Below are 9662 nucleotides of genomic sequence, written 5' to 3'. Positions count from 1 at the left end.
GTTCTCAGGCCTCTTTGGGCAATCTTGTGTAGTCTCTGGACCCCATTTCAGAATAATGTTTTTACAGGCACAAAATTAAATGTCAATTATATTTATCAAAAAGAATTTTAAATTAAGTTAATAAATTCCAAGAATAGGCAGCTAGGTGGTGGAGTGGATAGAGTATATAGCCTTAGAGGCAGGAAAACCTGACTGAATTCAAATCCAGCCCCAGGTACTTATTAGCTATGTGATCTTGGGCAAGTCACTTAACCCAGTTTGCCTAAAGTGAGCTGGAAAGAGAAATGGCAAATTATTCTATTTTCTTTGTCAAGAAAGACCAAATAGGGTCATGAAGAGTCAGTTACAACTGAAATGGCTGAATAACAACAGCAAAATTGACCCAAGTTAATAAGTTCTCTATTAGGAAAATGGGAAGAAGTCTTTCAATTTAGGTGAAAAGAAAGCATAAAGGACTAAGAGTGAGGTTTGGGATGGGCCTGGATGGAATAATCTTCTCCTTGGCTTAATGGTCTGGTGGTGAGGTTAAATGAACCTGGTATGAAAGCATCATTCCCTTACTGTTGGTATAAATTATATGTTGTTGTTACTGAATTTATAATGTATGTCTGACCCTATAACATTTTAAGGGGCTTTGGAGGGATATTTCATTAAAGGCAAATGACTCATCAACTTGAAAGCAAGGAAACGGGTGGAGGGGACAGCTGGGATGGGATAGATGTAAAATATGTTTAATTGGATACAACTGATGTCAGATTTTACCAGTCATACAAATTCGCTTCTACTAGGAAGCATCCTGGAAATTGGTGTGAAGTATGAGAACTCTGAAGCTGTAAGGAATGAGAATTGATTTGAAGCATTGAGCAAAGAAAGTCATATGCAGAATCCTATATGGTTTATTGATAACTAGCCACACAGAGAGATCAAGTCCTAGATGGGAAGAACACTGAATTGGCTATGGACAGATTAGAAACATTTTAAGATAAAATTTCAATGCTCTGTAAATTTTTGTTTCTCTGAGAAGTTTTGGTTGTTATTTCCCCTCAGTTACAAGATATAATGAGACATTCCTCTCCTGTCCTTCTCGTCCTCTCATCCTCCCCCAAATACACTTAGTTTCCATTTTCCTGTAGCATAGCAAGTAATTATCTGACTTTCCTGAGTGGACCATGTGCAAACTGAGGGTTGGGGGAAAGAAGGAAGAAGAGCAGCTTCTGGAAATATATAATTTATCCCTGAGAATTCTCTGATTACTGTAAGAACTGAACACTGGGTTAATGTTCCTTGTCCTTCTTGTTCAAAGAGTACCATGAGATTAGCAGTTCTGAGCAGTGGTCTATGCCAGTCAGGAGTCTGAGCTAAGTTTGATACTTACATGGTAAACTACAGACTGCTGAGGTTGGGGTAAACCAAGTAAGAAACAGAGCATGTCAAAGTTTCTGTACGGATCAATAGTGAGATTAGGCCATAGGTAGCTCCCAACAATAGTCTATGCTTGGACATTATGTCTATGCTTAACTAATTAATGATGTGATTCAGTCTTGGTGTCTTATCAAATTAATCATTGCCATCCAATTATGAAGCAATTAAATTATTGATTTCTTCAATAATATTTTCAATAAATAATATCCCAAAACTTTTATTATTATTCTAGATAGATGATAGATAGATATAATTAGGGCAATGGTAAATGTATAAAAAGATTACTTAGACATGTTCCTTGATCTCTGATAAAAATGAACATATAGAAAATAGGGAATAAGGAGATAAACTTACAATAAGCAAGTAAGATTAAGTATTTACATTATGTAAAGATCATAGGTTAAGTGACTAACGGAGAGACAAATATAGTCAAGTAATTGGTAGTTTTTCATGCTTACATAACAAGCGACAAAAACTGCTCAAAGGCATTTATCCATAGGGAAAGTCAAATTGAAAAGAGACTTCAACTTTTTAGACTTTCCACTCTTCTTTAATTGTCTGATACTTGAAATCCTCACTGATATCAGAAGCTCATTGGAGCACAGGAAGTTTCATTCTAGGACACAGAAGCTTTCATTTCAGGAGTGTCCATGTGGAAGAAGATAAAAAATTTTCCATGTATCCTGATGTGATCTCCATTTACTGATTTATCCACAAGTTTGCTCCAGAACAAGATAAAACCCAGGAAGGTATAAAGCAAGTGGAAAAGTAGTCTTCCCCCTTGAACCTTTATGACCTTGCATGTTCTGTCTATGTTTTGTAGGTCTCAGTCCATAAAAACCAATCTGAGCAGAGACTCAAGCAAGTACCAAGGAATGGTTAGAATAAATAACCAGAATAAATAGGCCTGGAGTTTCTGATCTTCATTCTCTTCTTCATTTGCGAATCATTAAACTTTTTTGTTATGGTTTGTTTACTTTCTGCTATCTTCTTAATTTTGTTTTTTTCTTCTTATTCTTTAAATTAGACTCCCTACATCTGCAAGATTAGGCTAGCCTAGTAACAGCTTTAACAGAAGTGATAGAAAGTTTTCTAAAAAGACTTTAATGCTTTTACCCCTATAGGTGGAGTATTGTGGGAGAAATATCCTAATCCTTTCCTCCTTGCAAATTAGTTAGTATTTCCTTGACAAGAGACAAAATTGGCCCTGAGACCTGATAAATCCAGGGAGCTAAGACATAAATGATACCTCTCTTGAAATAGTTTCCTGGTAACCGCTGATTATATTGATATGATTTCCTGATTACTAAGGTTATAAAAAAGGTACAATTGGGTGGCAAACTTTTCAGACAGTCTATGTCACAAGTCCATTTGAGTTACCACACTGCCTTTCTGATGAGAGAAGTTTCCCTGTGGAGATGAAGCTAGGCAGGTGTTTTACTTCATTCCAAGATCAAATCGGGATGAAGATCATGTCTGATTAAGCCAGGCCTGGCCCTAATAATAGAATATTCATTAAGTTTATCAAAGACCTTAAGATTTTGATTGGAGTATTACAGTGCAAATCTCACCACAAACATTAACTACCTGAGTGATCTTGGCTGTTTCCCTCATGCCTGAAAATAATTTAACTTCCCAGAAACTCACTTTTCCTATCTGCAAAAAGAAAGGCATGAACTAGATGGCTTCCAAGGACCTTTACTACTCTCCATTTATGATCCTATGAACTGGAAGAAACTAAAATGTGAATAAACCTCGGAAAATTAGAAAAATTTATGTGAAACTAGATCTACAGAATCATAGACTGAAAGTATGAAGGAATCTATGACATCATTTTATCCAATGTCCCAAATAAATTAGTGGGGAGGGGAGATACAAGCTTCAGATTTGATACATATCTTGCTGTCAATGTATTACCTAAAAAGGGAGAGAAAAGTTTATGTGGAGGTGGGGGAACTGGTGGGAGGGAAGTGGGGGAGATGGAAAGTCAGGGCTGTCCTAGGTCTTTAAATTATAGCAGTCTCTAAGCAATTTCTCTTAATTATGGTGTTTTCTTTTCCCAGAATGCTCCAAGCACTTCCCACTGAGCAACTGGTGGACATCTAATCAGGAACTCTCAACTTCTCAAACTCACTAAGTATTAGCTGGTCAGGATAAAAATATCGGCTCGGGGGGAAAACATAAAGTTAAAGAGGAAGCCAGGGATGTGGTCATTCACATTGTCTCAGAAAACCTATGCCATCATACCTGTGGAGGAGCAAGGCCTCTCCCTCCCTGCTGCAAGTCCAAACTTGAGGCTGCCTATGTCACAAGTGACGAGCCCACAACAGAAGAGGTAGTGAAGCTTTTCTCTTTAGTTCCTCTTAAATCCTACAAGTGGGTAGCTGCTCTGGGTTAAATCAGAAATTCTCGTTTGAGACACTGCAGTTAGAGAAATAAAAGGACAAATTGATAGCTATGACACAAGGGAAAACGATTCTTACTGACACTTCATATCCCAAATCTGTTTCTGTATTGGCTGTCTCTCTCATGCCTGAAATACACTCTTCCCTCTTTACCTCAGCTTTCGGGCTTCCTTCAAGACTCAACTTCAAATGCCACCTGCTTCTGGAGGTTCTTACTGGTCTACCCTGCCTTCCCCATTCCCCTTATGGGGAAGTGGGTGATTTGTTTCACTGAATGGAATAAATGTCCATTCCAACCCACAACTTCTTTCAATCAATCAATATTTATTATGGTCCTATTATGTACCAGGTACTGTGCTAAAAAAAAGGCAAAAGTTGGTCTCTGCTGTCAGCTTACAATCAGCTGTTGGACTTACAATCTAATGGGGGAAGACAACATAGAAACAAATACATATAAATAGAAAATAATTGAAAGAGGGAAAGGAATATTCTAGCACTCTATACAAGACTTACTCTCCAGCATAAAGTTCAGAAGTGTAGACAAAATGCTAGAAGAAATATGAAAAGGGATAAATCATCTTCACCTAGGAATTCTCAGTGTGGAATTTGTGAGTTTGGGTTTATTTTTGTCTGTTTAATCTTCTGGTAGCTGTTAATTTTTTTTTAAATTTTTAAAGCTTCTTATTTTCAAAATATATGCATAGTTTTCAAAATTCACCCTTGCAAAATCTTGTGTTCTAATTTTTCTCCCTTCCCTTCCCCCCATTTACTCTCTTTGATAGCAAGTAATCCAATATATGTTATACATATACAATTCTTCTATACATATTTTTACAATTATCATGCTGTATAAGAAAAATCAGATCAAAAAATGCAAAAGAAAACAAAATGCAAACAACAACAAAAAAAGTGAAAATACTATGTTGTGATCCACATTTAGTCCCTACAGTCCTCCCACTGGGTGCAAAGGCTTTCTCCATCACAAGACCATGGAAACTGGCCTGAATTCTGATAGCTATTTCAATGATTGGTTTTTCTTTCTTGTCTTGTGCATTTTTAATGCATTTAAAAACATTCTGAGAAGTGGAATCCATACACTTCAGCACACTGCCAAAGGGGTGTGTGTCACACTCACATAAAAGGTTAGGAAACCTTAACTAAGATCCTTCAGGAAAGGCTTCTTTGCAAGATGCAGAGACACAGTCAGGGTGCAATGGATTTAACTTCGAATGACATGTTTGAGTCATTGTGTAATGAGTCACTAGAATTTGTAGTACCTCCTATTAAATGTATATAATTTTTTTAAAACTTCCAGTTATATAGCACTTTAAGATCTTGTTTGCTTGTGGTTTTTTTTTTTGTTTTTTTTTTTTTTGTTTTTTTGTTTTTGCCAAAGCAATCAGGGTTAAATTTTCTTGCTCCAAGTCATACAGGTAGTAAACAATAAGTGTCTGAGGCTGAATTTGAGTGCAGAGGACTCCAAGGCTGGTGCTCTATCACCACACCACCTAGTTACCCCAAGTGAATATAAATGCAAATTATATAATAAAAGTGTCTCACTGAAAACAAAAACAAAACAAAACAAAAAGTGCTTTGTAAGCCTCCATACCTAGAGAAATGGGAACTATTATAATTCATGGAAAGGATAGCAGTCTCTCAAAGTAAATATCCTTTCTGGACTGCTCTAATTGTTTTCCAACTAATCTTGTTTTTGCTAAACTGAAATTGAGGGGGACACTGTGGGATTTTAGGTATCCTGCTGTCCTGGCTTTCTCTCCTTCTTCTGTCTTCCTTTTTACTTTGTCTAGAGGCAAGATGATATTAAACAATTTTGATTAAATATTGAAGCCCTTGATATCAAGGGCTTTTCTATATTTCTTCATTAACACTAACTTAGAGAGGTTTACCTCCTGGTCTCCCAAGTGAGGTGGCTACACTAGCTCCTCCACCAAACAACCTCTGACCTTATCTTTCCATGGACTAGAGTTGGAAGTCTTGTCAATTGGCTATCCCTGGTCATCACTGATATTTACAGAGACCATAATACTATTCCCATGCTAACTAGTGGTTTTTCTTACTTAGCTTAACTGCCTATAGGCTTTTCCTTAGAAAAAGATTCTGGGGACCTCCAGAAAGAAGACTCTAAGAAGTTGAAAATATAAATATAAAATAAATATTTAAAATATAAATATAAAAAATAATATAAAATATAAAAGAGCTCGGATCTTTTAGCATGGGCTAGAATGACCCAAAGTGGAACTTAATTACAGTTTCCAAGAATTTGAAGCTATTTTAACTATCTGAACAAACAAAAAATCCATTCGTCCACAAACCTTTATAAAATTTGTTTAAAAGTCTCTGCTTTAGAGTAAACTAGAATTTTTAACAAAAAGTGGTTTGTAATCCTGCTATAGAATTGCTGATGTGGAAGGTATCATTTTAGGTAAATGTAAAGTAATATGATAAGAAGTTATTACAAATAGTATAAGGAAAAAAGAGAGAAATATTCCTTTATTCCTTTTTTTAAAAATAAATTTTTATTGATATATTTTTACCTCACCAAGGTGTCCTTCACCTTCCCCCTCCAAACCCTTAGAGAACCATTCCATATGACAATTTTTTAAAGACATTAGAAAAAAGAAGATAAAAAGATCAACAAAACTGATCAATCAATAAACATTTATAAGTGTCAACTGCCTGGAAATACTAAGTCAAAAGATAGTTTCTACTCATTTATCAACAAAAATTTGAAAATATGCACAATGTACTATTCTCATGTATGATTCATACATGCAAAAAGGTATGGTGAGTGGGGGGAGGAAGTGCCTTCTCATCTCTCTTCTTTGGAACCATGCTTGTTTTTTGCGATTTTGCCTTTACTTTTGATTGTCTTGTGCTTCTTCTTTTCATTTGCATTATTGTAGTTGTGGCATTGAATATTTTCTTGCCTTATTGACTTGATTCTTCATCAGTTCCATGTTTCTCTGTGCTTATCATGCTTTTATTTGTTGTTGCTTACAGCAAAGTAACATTCTGTTACCTTCCTGTAACCTTTCATATGAAACCTAAATTCTTATCTTCATTACATTCTATCACTATTTGTTTATCCATTGTCCAAATCACTGAGTATCTACTTTGTTTCCAGTTCTTTGCTATAATAAAAACTGCTGCTATAAATATTTTATTATGCATAGGGACATTCTTCTAATCCATGTTTAGATTAATAATAGAATGTTTGGGTCAAAGGATACAGATTTTCATTACTTAATTTATATAATTATACATTACTTTTCAGAATAATAATATTGATTTAAAACTTCTTCAAGAACATATCAGTGTGAGTATATTCTGACAATCCCTTCAATATTAACTATTTTTGTCTTTCTTTTTCTGGCCAATTTTGTGAAGTACAGGCTAGCTCCTGGGAGGGCTTCAGGGTCAGCCAGAGTCAGGATGAATTAAAGTCCTTTTTTTTTTTTTTTTTTTTTTTGTTTGTGTTTTTAATAGTTTTTATTTACTAGATATATGCATGGGTAATTTTACAACATTGACAATTGCCAAACTTTTTGTTCTAATTCTTCCACTCCTCCCCCCCCCCCCTGCCCATGGCAGGTTGACCAATACATGTTAAATATATTAAAGTATAAATGAAATACAATATATGTATACATGTCCAAACAGTTGTTTTGCTTTACATTTTTGTAATTATTTTTCATTGGACTTTGAAATAGTGTACAATTAGCCTGTGAAGGAAATCCAAAATGTAGGCGGACAAAATTAGAGGAATTGGAAATTCTATGTAGTGGTTCATAGTCATCTCCTAGAGTTGCTTTTGCTGGATGTAGCTGGTTCAGTTCAATATTTCTCTATTGTAACTGATTTGGTTCATCTCGTTGTTGAAAATGGCCACATCCATCAGAATTGATCATCATATAATATTGTTGTTGAAGATCTCCTGGTCCTGCTCATTTCACTCAGCATCAGTTCATGTAAGTCTCTTCAGGCCTTTCTGAAATCATCTTGTTGGTCATTTCTTACAGAACAATAATATTCCATAATATCTATATACCACAATTTTTTCAGCCAATCTCCAATTGATGGTCATCCACGTAGTTTCCAGTTTCTGGCCACTACAAAGAGGGCTGCCACAAACATTCTTGCACATACAGGTCCCTTTCCCTTTAAGATCTCTTTGGGATATAAGCCCAATAGTAACACTGCTGGGTCAAAAGATATGCACAGTTTGATAACTTTTTGGGTATAGTTCCAAATTGCTCTTTAGAATGGCTGGATATATTCACAATTCCACCAACAATGCATCAGTGTCCCTGTTTTCTCACATCCCCTCCAACATTCTACATTATCTTTCCCTCTCATTCTAGTGAATCTGACTGGTGTGTAGTAAAGTCCTTGGTTTTTAGGGGGGAAAGTGAAGGACGTAGACAAGCTGCCACAAGGCTTGCCAAAGATGTGTCCTGGATCTTGGAGTCCAGAATCTCTAGCCTCTCTCTTCCTTGTCCTGCCACCAAGTGACTCTGCCTATCTCCCTCCCCCTCCAATCCTTGCCTCTGATTATCTTAACACCAAGCATTCAGCAAGCATCCACTGGGAGAAGAGCCATTTATCCAAGTATATGCTAATAGAGTCATTATCTCCCATCCAACAAGTACTTAGCCTTAAGTGCTCCATTGTCTGATTCAAGCCTACCTTTTTGGAGTTTCAGCCCTATACATCTCCCACTTTCTTTTGTTTTAGAACATTGGTTGGTCGAACCCTCCCTGACTTCTCAGGAAGAGAGATGAAAAACACCAAAGGGAAGTGGGGAATCAAGCCATCCTTAGTGGTTTCTGGGCTGGCAGGTCTTACTAGGAACAAGTATGCACAAACCCATCAGCATGGGAGATATTACACAAGCACATAGCAATAACACACAGGCTATTAGTGGTGACTCTCTCCACATCCGGTGCAGGCTCAATGTGGTGTAACAAACATGAATTGTACATGCAAGTAGTGATATAACAAACAATATGAATCAACATGGTCTTGTAAAAGATTTCCAGAAGTCCTAGAAGGAGGATATGTAAATAATAATCACACTTATGCCTCCTTTAGCAGCCAAGAGATAGTCCAAAACCAATCTACTGTCCATTGCTTCACGTGTCAGAGAATCCAATGATCCCTGCAAGTTTTTGAAGTCCTGCAACAGTCTTTTTATGTGTTAGGGAATTAAATGATTCCTACAGATTCTGAAGTCTTGAAACAGTTTCATCATGTCTCATGGATTCCAATGGTTCCTGAGGGTTTTTAAAGTCCTGCATCATCCAGTACAGTGACATCAAGAAAGAAAGATATGGACATGAATTGATTACATGAATATGGTTAATGGAACCACAACATAAAAGTCTTATGTGAAATTTTAAAAATGGAATCCAGAGAATTCAAGAATAAATGAAGTATTCAACAAGAAAAAAATATTCATGCAAGCAAAAAGTTCATGCCTGTACTCAAAAATCTATGATAAGTGAAGGACCTATTCTCTGATTCATGTCAGTGATAATGAGTATCTACTTTGAGAAAGTGGAAAATAAAGCCTAATGCATACACCAAACCAAGACTTTTAAGATTAAAAGAACTAAGAAGCAGTATATATAGTCTGAGCATTCAAATAGAGAGAGACATGGCATATTAGGTTGGATATAGTTTCCAGAACTGGCATCAGAGTTTCCTTACTGGCTCTGACATTGTTCCCTATATGATCTTGGAGAAGTCACTCTTAGCCTCAGTTTCCTCATCTGTAAAATTAAAGACTAGATTTGGATCTGTAAAACCTTATGC

This window comes from Sminthopsis crassicaudata, chromosome 1 (assembly GCF_048593235.1).
Source record: "Sminthopsis crassicaudata isolate SCR6 chromosome 1, ASM4859323v1, whole genome shotgun sequence".
In the NCBI taxonomy this organism is placed as follows: domain Eukaryota; kingdom Metazoa; phylum Chordata; class Mammalia; order Dasyuromorphia; family Dasyuridae; genus Sminthopsis; species Sminthopsis crassicaudata.
Note: the sequence above shows the minus strand (reverse complement) of the source record.